Genomic DNA, 15,104 nt, shown 5'->3' with positions numbered 1-15,104 from the left:
GATATTTTATGCTTTAATGCCATGAGGAAACATCCTACCTTATTACTGTCCTATAACTAATGCTATTGCAAGGGGTAATGTTAACTAGAAGGGGGTAGAAACTAGAGAAGGTAAGGTAGAAACAACTTTTATTCAGCATTGACATTGAAACATTAAAGTCTTACAGTAAACTGATGAAATGCCATGTCTTATTCCCTTCAAAAAAAACTTTTTACTATCAAAAGCTAGTAGTCTAGGAACTGGACCCAAATACGGTAGTGTGAAATATTTGCAAAACTTGGATACACACAACACTCATCTCCTAAGGGCTCTTGAGTACTGGAGTGTCTCTTGGAATTCTGGGTACTCTGCTGGGCAACCACAAGCATAGGTAAAAAAATTTGCCGAATTCTATCTGTTCTGGACAGTTGATGTATTCAGGAAGTAAGCGCCCAATGTGCCTCATACGTTAATGATAGCAACAGTAGAAACCAAGTAATCAAGGGACACTTCAGGCCACAAGCAGGACTCTGTTCAATGTGGTCAGAACACACCTCTCCACACACCTCTTGTGCCTCTGTTGCACCACAGAGCCAAGCAGCCAGTAAGGACACTGTCTCTCCAATGGGGCACCACTTTAAGATGTAATCCTTCAAGAAAAATTCTCAAGTGGGTAGCAAGGTAGAGCTTGTGCCCTTCTCACTGTAACACTGATGCAATTTGTATGTGATCTCTGGGGTTTAGTTACAGACTGATATCCCACATCTGAAATCTCATTAATTTCAATAGGCCAATTGGGAGTACAGTTGCACAGAGGATAGCATACAGAATAAGAGAGGGTAACTGGAAACTCTGGTACATGCAGTTGATTAACACACATCATTGCATCAGGGTGTATTGTAGCAATTATAATTGGTCAGGCAGAGAACCACACTTTCTCAGAGAGCACCCTAGGTGTCCCACTGCCAAGAACAAGACTTTGATCAGCTCCATCAGAGAAAAGTGTTGATAGCTTCATTTTGGTGTGATCAATACAATGGCACCATTACAAGTAGCTAAATGGCTAATATAATTCCACATGTAGGAGTAACTACCCTCACAACAGCCATGATAAGATGCTTTGGAGGCATTGTTATGATTTGGCATGGATGGAGAATGAATGAATTGTGGAAGCCTTTATTATCACCACATATACATTACATTGAAATATACATCTTGCTTTGCATATTCACGGTTAGTCTGACTTGTAGCCCGAAGGTTGTGGGTTCGAGTCTCGGGCCGGCCACGACTGAGGTGCCCTTGAGCAAGGCACCGAATCCCCCCCAACTGCTCCCCGGGTGCCGCAGCATAAATGGCTGCCCACTGCTCTGGGTGTGTGTTCACAGTGTGTGTGTGTGTGTGTGTGTGTGTGTGTGTGTGTGTGTGTGTGTGTGTGTGTGTGTGTGTGTGTGTGTGTGTGTTCACTACTGTGTGTGTGCACTTTGGATGGGTTAAATGCAGAGAACGAATTCTGAGTATGGGTCACCATACTTAGCCTGTCACGTCACTATTTTAAGAGGTTAGCGTCAAAGCTCAGGGGCAGCTATGATACAGCACCTCTGGAGCAGAGAATGGTAAGGGCCTTGCTCAAGGGCCTAACAGTGGCAGCTTGGCAGTACTGGGAATTGACAGAGCCTTAACCCAGAGCCTTAACCACTTGTGCCACAACAACAACACCCCCACCGTCCACCCCCACCCCCAGTTACTAGAGGCAAATTAAAGCTCCGGTATAACATCTTTAATGATAAATTTACCAATATTCTAAATGTATTACATGTCATTGAGGATTAAAGTGCAAAGTGTTTAGGGAAGTAAAAGAGAAGGGAGAGAAAAGAGGAAGAAAAGGTGTGTAAAATAAATAGTGACCAGCTCCCACCTGTCTGTACTGAAGGCCAGCAGACCACATGGGGACCACTTTATTCTGGGGGACAAAGCCAAAGCTCTCTCAGACAAAATTTTCTACCCCAGCAACAATGTAAGACATAGACAACACATAATATACTGCACTGAAATATTGAACTGTTTCTCCCCACGGTTTGAGTGTTCATAATGTGAGACTATATTAACTGTTGTGCTTCTTCTCCAGGATTTCCTGGGAAAAAAGTGTTCTTGCCAATGTCTTTGGAGTTTTGGTGATTAAATCAATAATGGGTGTGACAGGTGAGACCTATGGTCATGGATTGTGAAACAAATCGATGCCATCTAACCTACTGCTAGAAAACTCTGTCAAACACAGTACATTATTGCAAGTCTTGAATGGTAATGATAAAAGATTGTTGTCACAGATTCTTGTCTGGCTTATTGATATTGCCGCATCTAATTATATATCTCACAAACAATGTCTAGACATATTGTAATATCCAGTATGTTCCACAGTGTTTTTGTTCCAAACATAAAATTTTATGTCTGGTAATTTATACATCCATAATGATTTACATATGTGCCCTTGTAAGAACTACAATGGCTGTGCCAGTTGTTGACCAATAGGTGACCGATGTGAGAATGTTGATTGGCTCATAACCTCAATATTCCCAAACATCTGACGGCCTGCTGCAACATCTGCTCCCTCATTTGCTATTCTAATTGTAATCCCACCGTGGCCAAAATAGAGGCTGACTGCACTAATTGGCTGGAATTGCCTAGCACTTTTTTATGAGTCATATTGTGAAGTGTTTATTTTCCGCTGGTCATGGCCACGACTTATTGTTGCTCTCATCCAAAAACAAGCACTGACAAAAAAAAAAAATCTGATACTTTCAATTCAATTCAATTCAAGTTTATTTGTATAGCCCTTTTTACGATGGACATTGTCTCAAAGCAGCTTTACAGAACGTAAACATAGAACAGAAGGTAAACATAAGGAGTAATATAAAGAATTAATACAATAAAAATTCAAGATATATATATATAGTTCAGTGTGCGTGTGTGTGTGTGTGTGTGTGTGTGTGTGTGTGTGTGTGTGTGTGTGTGTGTGTGTGTGTGTGTGTGTGTGTGTGTGTGTGTGTGTGTGTATGTATGTATGTATGTATGTATATGTATTTATCCCCAATGAGCAAGTCTGAGGTGACTCAAGCAGTAGTGGCAAGGAAAAACTCCCTTAAATTGGTAAAGGAAGAAACCTCGAGAGGAACCGGACTCAAAGGGGAACCCATCCTCATATGGGTGACCCTAGAGGGTGTGATTACAAATATACAGTCAAACAAATGTTGTACTGGTGTAAGGATCACATGGAGTTCACATCTCCTCTTAATATCACAGAGTCCAACTGGAGCCGGTAGATCTGTACTGTAGATGTCTTAGGATTCTCACAATACCTCAAGATACCTTATTTATTTATTCATCTGCTACGACACATTGCAGAGCCAATGCTTAGACTTAACATTTCATCCAACTGGAAATGTTGAATGCAGCATTAATTGTTTTTCGGGCCTTCCAATAAACAGGAAAGTGCTATTTAACGGCTTCATTTGGAATGCCACTCTCACTCTCTAAGCCTGCGTCTGAACTGCCTACACATATTAACGCAATACTAAGCAACCAGCACTAAAAGTAAAGGCTGCTTTTCCCTCACCAATCCAACCGTAATACGTTTCTGCTCAGGGGATGATTAAAGTTAAAAGCTTAGAAGTTCTTTCTTTAACATTGCATTTGGAGATAAGGGAATATAATGGAAACACATGGGATTGTGCATTTTGTCAAAAAAAAAAAATACATTTTTTTTTACTTTGTACTATATTACCTACTGCATTATGAAATTTGGAACTATTCCCTCCTAGTTATATATATACGTAATTTATACCTAGTAATATACTTGCCATGACTGCCCTCTGTGATGAGTCTTCACATACAATTAATTAACAGAAAATGTGTTCTACATTCATAAATGTCATAAATCGTTATAGAACTTGTGTACTGCATTACGATCATTTCTTGTGCACGTTTGTTAAATACGTCACCTGTGAGATGCATTTGTGTATTAAAAAGTATAAAGAACAGAACAGAACACAGGTGGAAACAGAAAAGAAGGAAGCAGCAAAATAACAGCAAATTTTATGTTTGAACTGAAATGGCTGAGTGCCTGAAATGACATGATGTGGCTGGTACAGTTTACTTCTCATCAAAACAACTCTAAATGCTGCAGATTTATCATATCCAAACAACAAGGACCCACTTGTGTCTGACCGAGCATGGGTCACTGAGTCTGTATACACTGCTTTAGTTGTAGTGGGTGTCTGGAATTACCTACTTCTGTAAGTTGGCAGCAGATGAAATCAACCCCCCCGACCCGTCAGTGATTAACAGTGATATGTGAGTTTGTAAAAAGACGCACTTCCGTCCTCATTTAACACAAAACTTATTTGCTAATCACAGCAGAGAGCACATATTCCTATTATTTTAATGTCATGTGAACAGTTCGTGTGGGTTCATAATTCATTTCAAAGTTATAAAAGCAATCGTTTTGGGTTTTTTTTTAACATGCCTTTTAAACAAGCAGTAATTAGTCTTTTTTATGCTTTTCATCTATTATGGTACAGAAGATGTGATCAATTTTAAAATAATTTATAAATCGCTGCAAGAGCCACTCAGCAGAAACGACTATAAATCAGTTGAAAAAAACAAAACAAAAAACAATTAGAACCAAATTGCCAAATAGTGTTCCATTTTACTAAGAACACAATGTCCGGATAATTATTTTCACAGCATAAATGACCATTTGTGTATTTGGTTTTATTTATGCTAACAATAAAAAAAAAACATTTAGCAGAAGCTAAATGCTCCTTGAGAAACACACCGCGTGGCATCTAAATTAGCGATGAAAATCAATTTTGCATTAATGCAAAAAAAATAAAATAAAATGATATCAGAAACATATGATCTGAAACTTGTTAATGAGATTTTCTTAGTTCTATAGTTTTTTCTTTGTCCCACGGATATGTGCTGCTTTATCTAAATGCTAATGTATTTTTTACAATTACAATGCATTTTTAATCTGACAAAAAAAATTACACTACCAGAGGAAGGATTGATGGAGCTGAGACATCATTGTGTGCAGTAAAAAAACCTCACCCAGTGCCACACAATCCACTTCAAACACCACCGTCGTTGACATCCGCAGAGTCCAATCTGTCTCAACACCATCACTTATTAATATAGCTCAAGCCTGGGTTACAACCTGACAAGTATGCTGGTGTCCCTAGCTGATAATTATCCCTGAACAAAAGGAAGCTCCTCCTAATGAAAAAAGAGCGAATGGTTATTTGCACTCGTATTCCTCTATATCAGAACGATTGCCGTGTAACTGATAGGAGACCAGAGATCTCCCATAATCCTTGCTCCTCTCAGGATTTTGGCTGGGCAGCTCAAGTTGGGCAGTGTATTTAAAGTGTGATAGATGGCGTTTCGTTAAAGCTTGCCTGCCGTTTCATTTTGTGTGCCTGCTGTCCCTGAGGACGAGAGCCTGCACAAGAATTGCAATATAGTTCTGTCAGTGAGCTTTTGTTTTCCCTCAATCTGTACCGACTAAAATGTTCCACACTTTTATTGGTTTCTTACCTTCCTTTTAGCTGAGACAGAGGCCCGTGACTGAGAACATTAAGACTATCATTTAAATTACTACACCATGTTTCCTTGATCTTTCCCATCAAGTTCTTTTAAGGATCATGGTACCACATATCTTCCATCTTGTTTCTTACTTAAATAGATTATCTTAGTATTGAAATATAATAAGTAAGGAAGTAAACCTCAGTAGGGTTTGTTAATCAAACTTTGTTAATAATCAGTGCCAGGGTTCATATCAGGTTGCTAACTAAAAGGTTGATTATTTTGCCAATAACAGCACCTTTAAAAATGTATAATTCATCTTATACCGTAACAATTTGTCATTGATTAACAATGTTCATTCACTTTCTATGAGAAAGCCATATTTAACCCCTTACACTTTTATATGTTCGCTCTCCAGCCGAACTTTTGAAGTTAATTAAGCCATGCATGATATCATGAATTGAGGACTTTCCTGTGGTGGATAACCTACTAGCTGTAAGAAATATAATATAAACATTACCTCACATTACCTCAAACTAATAGAATATGTGGATATCTGCTAAATGACTTACTATAGAAATCATGAGAGTGAACACTTTAATTCAAACCTGTGATTGGATTTAAAGCCAGGACTATCATCAGAGCTGCTGTTACAGAATATTAATGGATGTCTTTTGACCAATCAGATGAGGAATCCAGCAGCATTGTGGATTAATATAACGCTTTATAGCATGTTACCATTAACGTTAAATAATACTCATCATAGCTACAAAAAAAAATCTCGCAAGAAATCAAGCAGTGATGTGATTGAAACCTTTCGCTTCTCATCGATAATGCATGTTTGTATTTCATCTCTGCAAAGGTGTCTACTGGGGTTTGCATAGGCAACTCCATCAATATGTGGTAAACAGATGCTCTAGCAGGCACAAGATACCAAGATACACAAGTTGCAGCTGAGCTGAATATAAGACGCCATACACTCACACACACGCACACAAACATAATTTTTGGAGTCACTAATCCCACAATATGGACATACAATTGCTTCCAACAACAGCGTATATTTCTTCTTGTGATTAATGTCTACGGTGGGCTAAGTGTTTTTATATGGACTCATCACGTCTCTCAGTAAAAGCACAAGTATTGGACAATCTACCAAAATTTGTAGGCAGCATAGCAATTTGTCATACCACACATGGTCAATATAGTTAATAATTCAAAGCTAATATTCCAGGTTATTAAATGCATTCATTAATAACTCACTAAGAATGCAGCACAAAATGTCTGATACATTTCTTCATGCATTATTATTTATTTATTTATTTTTAAACTTTTCTCTGCTGTCTTCGCTCCCATTGGTAGTCCAGTCCAGATTTCTAGTCTGTTTGTCTCTTTTAGTCTCTGTATGTGTAAACATACCATAACAATCAATTTCTTTGACATTTATGATTATGTTTCAGTAGTGCTGCGAAAGACTGGCATTAAAGGGACAGACTTGAATGTTTTTGGTATAGGAACTGTGTTTGGAAGAGTCAGAGACAGCTTATACATACACAGGATAGGACAACCTTGAATTGCAAAAGACCATGCCTCATACAAATTGATGAGGAGCAAATGTGCTGAAATATTTCGCCCTATATTTCATTGACTAACTCAGTTCCTGGGTATGGCATCCATGGGAAGTCAACTGGACAAACGTAGTAATAGCTGTATGCAACTGGGATATATTTCTGTGCAAGTCTGATTTAATGGCAAAGATCAAGATTTTCTCTGCATCAAGTGCCTGAACTGTAGATACCTCCAAGACAATAGGACAAATGTTGATTTCATTCTTAATCATGCACAAATGACACATAAAATGTGAGCAACATAATCTTTGGAGTCTATGGAATTCATTTGCAATACTTTTTTGTGGCATCATACTGTGGGTGAGATTCGACAACTATGTTAAATGCATCCCAAATTTCTAGAAAGGACACTCAAGCTGAGCACAGTTTGCTCGGTCAAGCAAAAGGACCACCCTCCCATCCATCCACCCATCCATCCACCCATCCATCCATTTTCTGTTCCATGTATCCTACACAGGTTTGCACAAGACAGGGGACACACTGGATTGCATAACAACCCACCAGCAAGCATGATTGCACACACAGTGGACAATTTAATAATGCCTAACAACCTCTGTGATGGGGAAGAACTGGAGCACCCAGAGGAAATCCCTGAAGCACATGGATGGCTTAGCATGTTTGTTTCGAACCTCCATGGTAGGAAGTTCGAAACAAACATGCTAAGCCATCCAGTCTCCTCCAAAAGACCATGCTAGTCTATACGACCAAAGGTTTTTGGACACGTGGCCATCACACCTATATGTGGTTAAATATTTGCCACAAAGTTAGAAGCACACTGATAATTCCACTGTGCACAATGTGTGAGGTCTTTGAAAATACGGTGTTGAAAATGAATCACAAAAGACATGAGACATTCTCCTGAACAACATTTTTCTCCTGAACTGAATTATTGTATATATTGTAGATTAACAACTACACATTTTAAGTAATTTCGCATTCAAGGTTAAACCATAATATCAGACAAATAAAAGATGAGTCATGTATATAAGTATTATGCTTTAAATGAGAACTAAAGAAAATACTTGACTTGATCATGGAAAACTGTAATACAGTATATTAACTGTTTTGTCAGATAATGCTTTTAAAAGTCTTTTTTTGGAAATCCACGGTTTATAAAAAAAAACCCAGAGATACTTGGAGCATAGCCATGGGGTGTTCATTATTTCTTAAAATTTACCTACAGCAGTGGAACCCCATCATCAACGTTATTACATTTATTATTATTGAGTTCTTACGGTTATTAGACTTGACGCTACAATTGATTAGATATCATCCAAATCTCAATCTCACAAACAAGGAGATCTGTAAATAAAGCCGTGAGTTCTGATGGTATAAAGTTCTGAAAAAAGTCTCAAAGGCTAAAATAAATCAAATTTTACAATACACATTAAAAATATGTTAAGAAAGTCTGTAATAAGGGGGAATTATTTTGCAGATATACAGGTCCTCGGATGTGGCCAGAGTGAAAACTACGACATCTTCATCTCAGTCAAAGTGCCATCATTTTATTCAGAACACACATCTATACAAAGTGCACTTTCCATTTGACTCTTTGGTCGTGTTTGATGGTCGGCTGCAATCCTCTTATTGTTTTGAAACAACATGAGGATTCAGAAGTTCCTCTTTTTAGTGACGTTTGGAAGCACTTCTAACAAAAACAAAACAAATAGAAGTCCATGTCAATGGAACTTTTGTCCCTTTTGGATGCACTCACTCATGACGCTTACAAACCTGATATTTAGTACTCAGTGTGTGGGATAGCTGGCAAACAATATGTTTCCTCTCAATGCTAAATGCTAAACTGTCCTGACCTGTTTCAAAGGTTTAAGATTAGCATAATATCACAATTTGTTTACAACATTTTCTGTCATTTTCCTCTTGAAATAAATTAGGGGACGACTGGTAAATAAGCAATTTAATCTGTGTCAGTGAAATTGATGGTAAAATGTAAAAAAAAAAAAAAAAAGATATCAAACAAGCCATGTTTGTACTTCAGTCAAGATTCATAAATCATTGAAATCAGATCCCAAATGTTATTTAGCATTAGACCTCAAATTTGCTTAAGAATGTTAAAAACCTCATACTTCTGCTATAAATAATTTCGAGATGTAAGCACTACAATTGATTAGATAAATGGTAAAGAACCTAAACATAGCCTGTCACATTAACACTGGATTTCAAAAACATACATAATAAACACAAATGCTTAATTTTACAAAAAAAATTTAATATAATCGACTTTAGAAGGACTCATTACTTTGCACCACAGATGTGAACATACAGTCACGATAAAAGATTCAGATATAAAATATAAAGTATTCAAAATCTCAGCATAATGCAATCGGACTTGGATTCTATCATCTTCAGAAGGTTGGCAGAAAAAATTTATTTTTGCTGGATGGGAGGGGATCAGGAGTGGCGTGGCAGACAATGCATAATACAGTCAGTTATTAAAGGCAGTATGCTGAATTATTTAGAGTCACTTGCAGTTTTGCTCTATGACAAGGTCGGCTTAGAAAAGTGGCATTAAAGTTTAATATTTTTGCTTTCCCTGGATCAAGTTATGTTTCAAAGAATCGATTACCTTCATGCTTGTAAGGAAAAAGACCCAACTTTTATGTCCAGGTATTCTCATGCTACTCAGTCATTTCTAAAATAATTAAATAACCCGGGTCGGGAAAAATCATAGATGTTCTGTTTTTTTGTACTTTTATTGTGTTTTATAAAGTAATTGCAGCAACACAGCAAGGGAAATGGACTCTAAATGTGCTGATTATTTTCTAACACAAAAATGCATATACCTTAGAATTGCATGTAAAAGCAATATAAAATTGGCAATAAACAAACTAATTAGAATGAGTTCAGAAATATATTTAGCTCCCACTTGCATCTTACTGTGAAATACAATTAGATCTTATAAAGTTTTATATATATATATATATATATATATATATATATATATATATATATATATATATATATATATATATATATATATATATATATATATATATATATGTATGTATAATGCTAAATTTTGAAGAGACACACACACCCCCAGGATGTTTTATTGCTTAACGGACCTCACTGGTCTCTTTAGATAATTATAAACCCCAAGATACTGAGTCAGCATTTATAGAAAGGAGGATCCACAAAAAAATGCATCAATAAGGACTTCATACAATCTTAAAATCCATAGAGCGTAAGCATTAGCTACAGAAAATGTCACTCCAGCACCATGCATCCAATAAATGATCTGATCCTGATGCAGATAAGCACTTTAAAAAAATTTCAGCAAGCCCCTGGATCCTTCTGACCTTCCCTCCTCTGCCATTCATGAGGCGGCCTTATTGATTTAAACAGGGGTTACAGGGCCTCAGAGTGCAGATTTAAATCGAATCTCGTCCCAAGTCCGTAGGCTCATTGCACAAGACAGACAGTGTCACTGAATCCAAAGTCACTCATACGCCAAGCAAAATCACACTGGATGTTGTCCAAATGTTAGTGGTTGAAAGGAGTGATGTTTGTCTTTTTTTAAAGTGTAAAAAATGTGTGTTGGCATTGTTACTAACAAAAATCGTTCATTACACACATGCAGGAATTCACTGACACGTGGCCTTTCTTTTGGAAATGGCACAGCAGGAAGGACAGCAGTATTTATGAAAAGTGCATCAGGGGATCTCTCTATTCACTTTCCAAACAATATTTTACATTGAGACGAAGAGAAAGAAACCAGAGCGATGCATTTAGGGTGGAAAAAAACATAAACTGTCCTTTTATTCATAGATTTAGACCACTGAGACGGAGTCGTACCATCTGGTAGTCAGGACTAGCATGCCTCGGGGAGGTATACTTCATACCACCAATGGACTGCAGCTATAAAAGCAGTGAGTAAAGGTCACATGTCTGTGATAACACTATTACAGCCTGAAACAAAAGAGTTCATAACACTCACATATATCACCTCCACCAATGAAGGGTATGAAAAAATGCAGACTCCTACTGACAAAAACTTATTGTTTCTGATGAAGAGTGCAGTGCATTCATGTCTGACCTCACAACCTCGAATGAAAGATTCACATCATGTGTATGCCAGGACTGATTAACCATCAGGCTGAGTGAGTCACTGCAGAACTGCTAAGAGAAAACAAAACAGAGAAAGAAATGAAAGATATCAGCGTTGGCTGATGTGCCGGCGATATTTTAAACCAAATTTTTTTTTATCTATACACTGTCCGACATGCTGCAAAATCTTTTGTCTGTCCATGTCATAAAAATCTAAAATCAATAGGAATAAAAAGTAATTCACCTGTCGATCTGTGTATGATGTAGTAGTTGAATTTGAATTTGAAGCAGATGCGTAGCGCATGTAAAGTGTGTGTAGTGCAAAAAAAAGTCAGATATGTAAAATGTGTAAAACGTATTGTCTGGTTGAAGGGACAAGGCTCCTCCTCCTCATCCTCTCCAATTGATATTAGTGGAAAACTGCATGCTGTGCCTATTAATTTGTGTGTGTGTGATGAATTGTTGGTTTAATGAGAATCTGTCACATTGTTCAACCTGAGAACGGGCAAGACAGCACAATGGAACATGATTGCAGTGGACAGAAAAGCCAGTGATTTTTATTTTCATATTAATAAAATAGTGTCTTTGTACTGTGTGAAAATGTGCGTGAAAATTTCTTCAAAATTCCTACCAAATATGTCAATGAACTGGAAAAGAAAAGAAAATGCACTGAGACTAGTATTCATGATGAGCAATTGTCTGGAAAATGTCATCCTGACCTGGAGACTTGTCTGAAAGAGACAGTAAATGGATGATGTGTTGGTTCTTAAATTGGCTGGGGGTCCAGTGACAAAAGTCAAATAGTACTTTCAGCTTTATTTATTTGTATTTTTTAGATTGGATTAAGAGATTTTCTGATGTAATAAAATGATACAGTTACAAATGCAAGTCCCGGATGTTTTCATGACCATACACGGTACCTGGTGTCGGGAGAGGGATGTAATGTAATATTGAATCTTTATATAGTATATATATATATATATATATATATATATATATATATATATATATATATATATATATATATATATATAATATCTTTATATACACTTTACTATTTAAAAAACAAACAATAAAGTTTTATAATTGTCATTACTGTGACTCCTGTTCTTACATAACGATAGTAATAAATAGGCACAAAAGCGAGAGATTTGTTCACAGCCACAATATCTCTTGTAACATTTTTATTGAATTGTGTTGTAATACTTCAGCTGTCACTAGCTCTAATATTTCATTGTCACAGATGTTCTTTTAGTCATTAGTTTCACTGCTATGATTACACATCTGGTGTGAATTTGGGGTTGGCCAGAGCTGGCTAAGTACCTGAATTATTGAACCCAGGTTCGAATCTGGGTCATGGCCAGATGATAGCTGGCATGTTTCGGGCAGTTGTGGCTCAAGTGGTTAAGCCTCTGGGCTGTTGATTTTAATGTTAGGGTTTAATCCCCAGTGCTGCTATTATGCCACTGTTGGGCCCTTGAGCAAGGCCCCTAATCCTCTCTGGGATATGCAAAGATAAGAATTCCTCTGTAAGTCTAGTTTGGGTCTGGATAGGTTTAGATGAAATTGGAATTTAAACTGTATATTGTAATTGTATTGTAGATTTTATTTCAATAAAAAACATAAAATGATGATTAAAAAGATATGTACTGCATGAATATTGGTTGCTACAGTCGAGCATCTTGCTCTATGTACCTTTGAGCACCTGCCCCTCTGAAGGTTCCTGCTTAGCTGTAGGTCATGTAGTTAACTGGGAAATGTAGGAAATTAAGAACATAGGGAAATGAAGACGTTTCATTAGGTTTTAGCAACGGTGGACAGATCAGATCGAATTCTTGAGCTCTTGGGATCCCCGAACAATCAAATCAATTAAATAGACATGAAATATCAGAAGCATTACAGAGTTCTTGCTGTATATATGGGTGTGTGTGTGTGTGTGTGTGTGTGTGTGTGTGTGTGTGTGTGTGTGTGTGTGTGTATAGGGTGGCACAAAATCCAAATAAGACCGTTGTGCTGAACGTTTTGAGGTCTAATCTAATCATATGTGAAATATTGGAATTTTCCTGTACCTGTCCAGATTGTTAATACTCAGAGCGTTTTATCTGTCTTTGAAGCAAGAGGAAGAAACGCTGCTCTGATACGCTTATTTAATACATAAACTCTAGATGGAATTTTGTTAAAGGGATGTATCCTGGACTGCTACGGCTTTATCTTCGACCATACATCAAGATTTCTTTTTAAATATGAGCTTGGTTATATGGCTGTACACACTATATTTCAAAATAAAAAAAACACTGATATGTGAGAACTTGAGAAATTGGGTTTGGTTTTGAACTTCTAGGATTTTTTTCAAATGTTTTTTATTTTGGAGATTGTGGTGGAAAAAATTATAGTTAGCATATTTTAATATTTATTTTCATCCATCCATCCATCCATCCATCCATCCATCCATCCAATCTCTACTCCACTTCTCATACCGGGTCGTGGGGAACCTGGAACCAATCCCAGGATACTTGAGGAACAAGGCACCCTGGATAGGATGCCAGTCTATCACAGTCTATTCACACACACACTCACACCATTTACACACTGTGATGAATTTAGACATGCCAAACTTCCTTGCTAATAAATGTTTTTTTTACTTGTTACATTTTCATTCATTCTGAATATTTAAATATCAATCTACTCGTGTTATAATTCATTCAAAAATATATTGTTTTGATGTACAGTAGGTGAAGATAAATTCATAATAATTCATTAAAATACACATAACTAATATATGCTAATAGATCTTATCATTAGCTAGAGGCATAGCTTAACAACCTTATATTATATAATCTAAAAAAAAATAAACCTTGTAATTAAAACTTTGTGCTAAAGTGAATCATTAAAACTCAGGTCACAAAAGAGACAGGAAGTCAGAATTTAGACTCTAAGTTATGCTTGCTCATGCCTGGTCCAGCGAAGCATAGGCAGACCTCATTACTGAATCAGATTAGAGATCATTTGAGAGTGAGATAAAGAGAAAGTGTGAGAGGATGTATAATTATATGCCAAAATTATTGGCACCCTTCATAAAAATGTGCAAAAATAATATCTAAATTTAAGCATTATGATTCAAAATTATGTCATAAAGCATAGCCTCTTAAATTCATTTCAGATGAGTGGCAGGAACTTCATCGCCATCAAGGAAACCATATGACATGTTCATAACAAGTCAGATAATGGATATTTAAAAATATCAGGATTTTTAATAAAATTAATAATCTGTAACAAAAAATACATTATTTTCTGTCCAGTGTCACCCAAATGAGGATGAGGTTCCCTTCTGAGTCGTGTTCCTCTCAAGCTTTCTTCCTCATTTCTCGTTTCTCCTTGTTGCCTCAGACTTGCTCATTAGGGCTGGATGTTTGAGATAAATAGTAATTTAATTTTAAACTTAACTTTTATTTCTTTTTATAACTTTCTATACTGAATTGTTTAAAATGCTATACAAAAAAATTTCATTCATTGGAATAGTAACTGTATGAATAATAGGAACATTTATTCTGTCACCTTCATCTTTATCCTTCTCAGAGTTGAGCTGGATCAGGAACACTGGGCATGAAGCAAAGAGGAACCACACATACAGTAAGAAACAGAGAGCGTAGCTCGAGACTGAACAGGGGACCCTGTTGTACAAATAAAATACAGAAACATTATTTGGACTGAACAGATAATGCGTCCTAAACAAAGAATGAAGAAGAAAACAGATCTGAATTGTAGGTTGGAGTCTGTTTTTGCTTGTTTGTGAGGTTTTTACTTAAATAGCTTTAAGTTTGTCACTTGTTTGTGAGGTTTTTACTTTAAGTA

Source organism: Tachysurus fulvidraco, chromosome 23 (genome assembly GCF_022655615.1).
Source record: "Tachysurus fulvidraco isolate hzauxx_2018 chromosome 23, HZAU_PFXX_2.0, whole genome shotgun sequence".
Lineage (NCBI taxonomy): Eukaryota > Metazoa > Chordata > Actinopteri > Siluriformes > Bagridae > Tachysurus > Tachysurus fulvidraco.
This window is presented reverse-complemented; position numbering follows the sequence as displayed.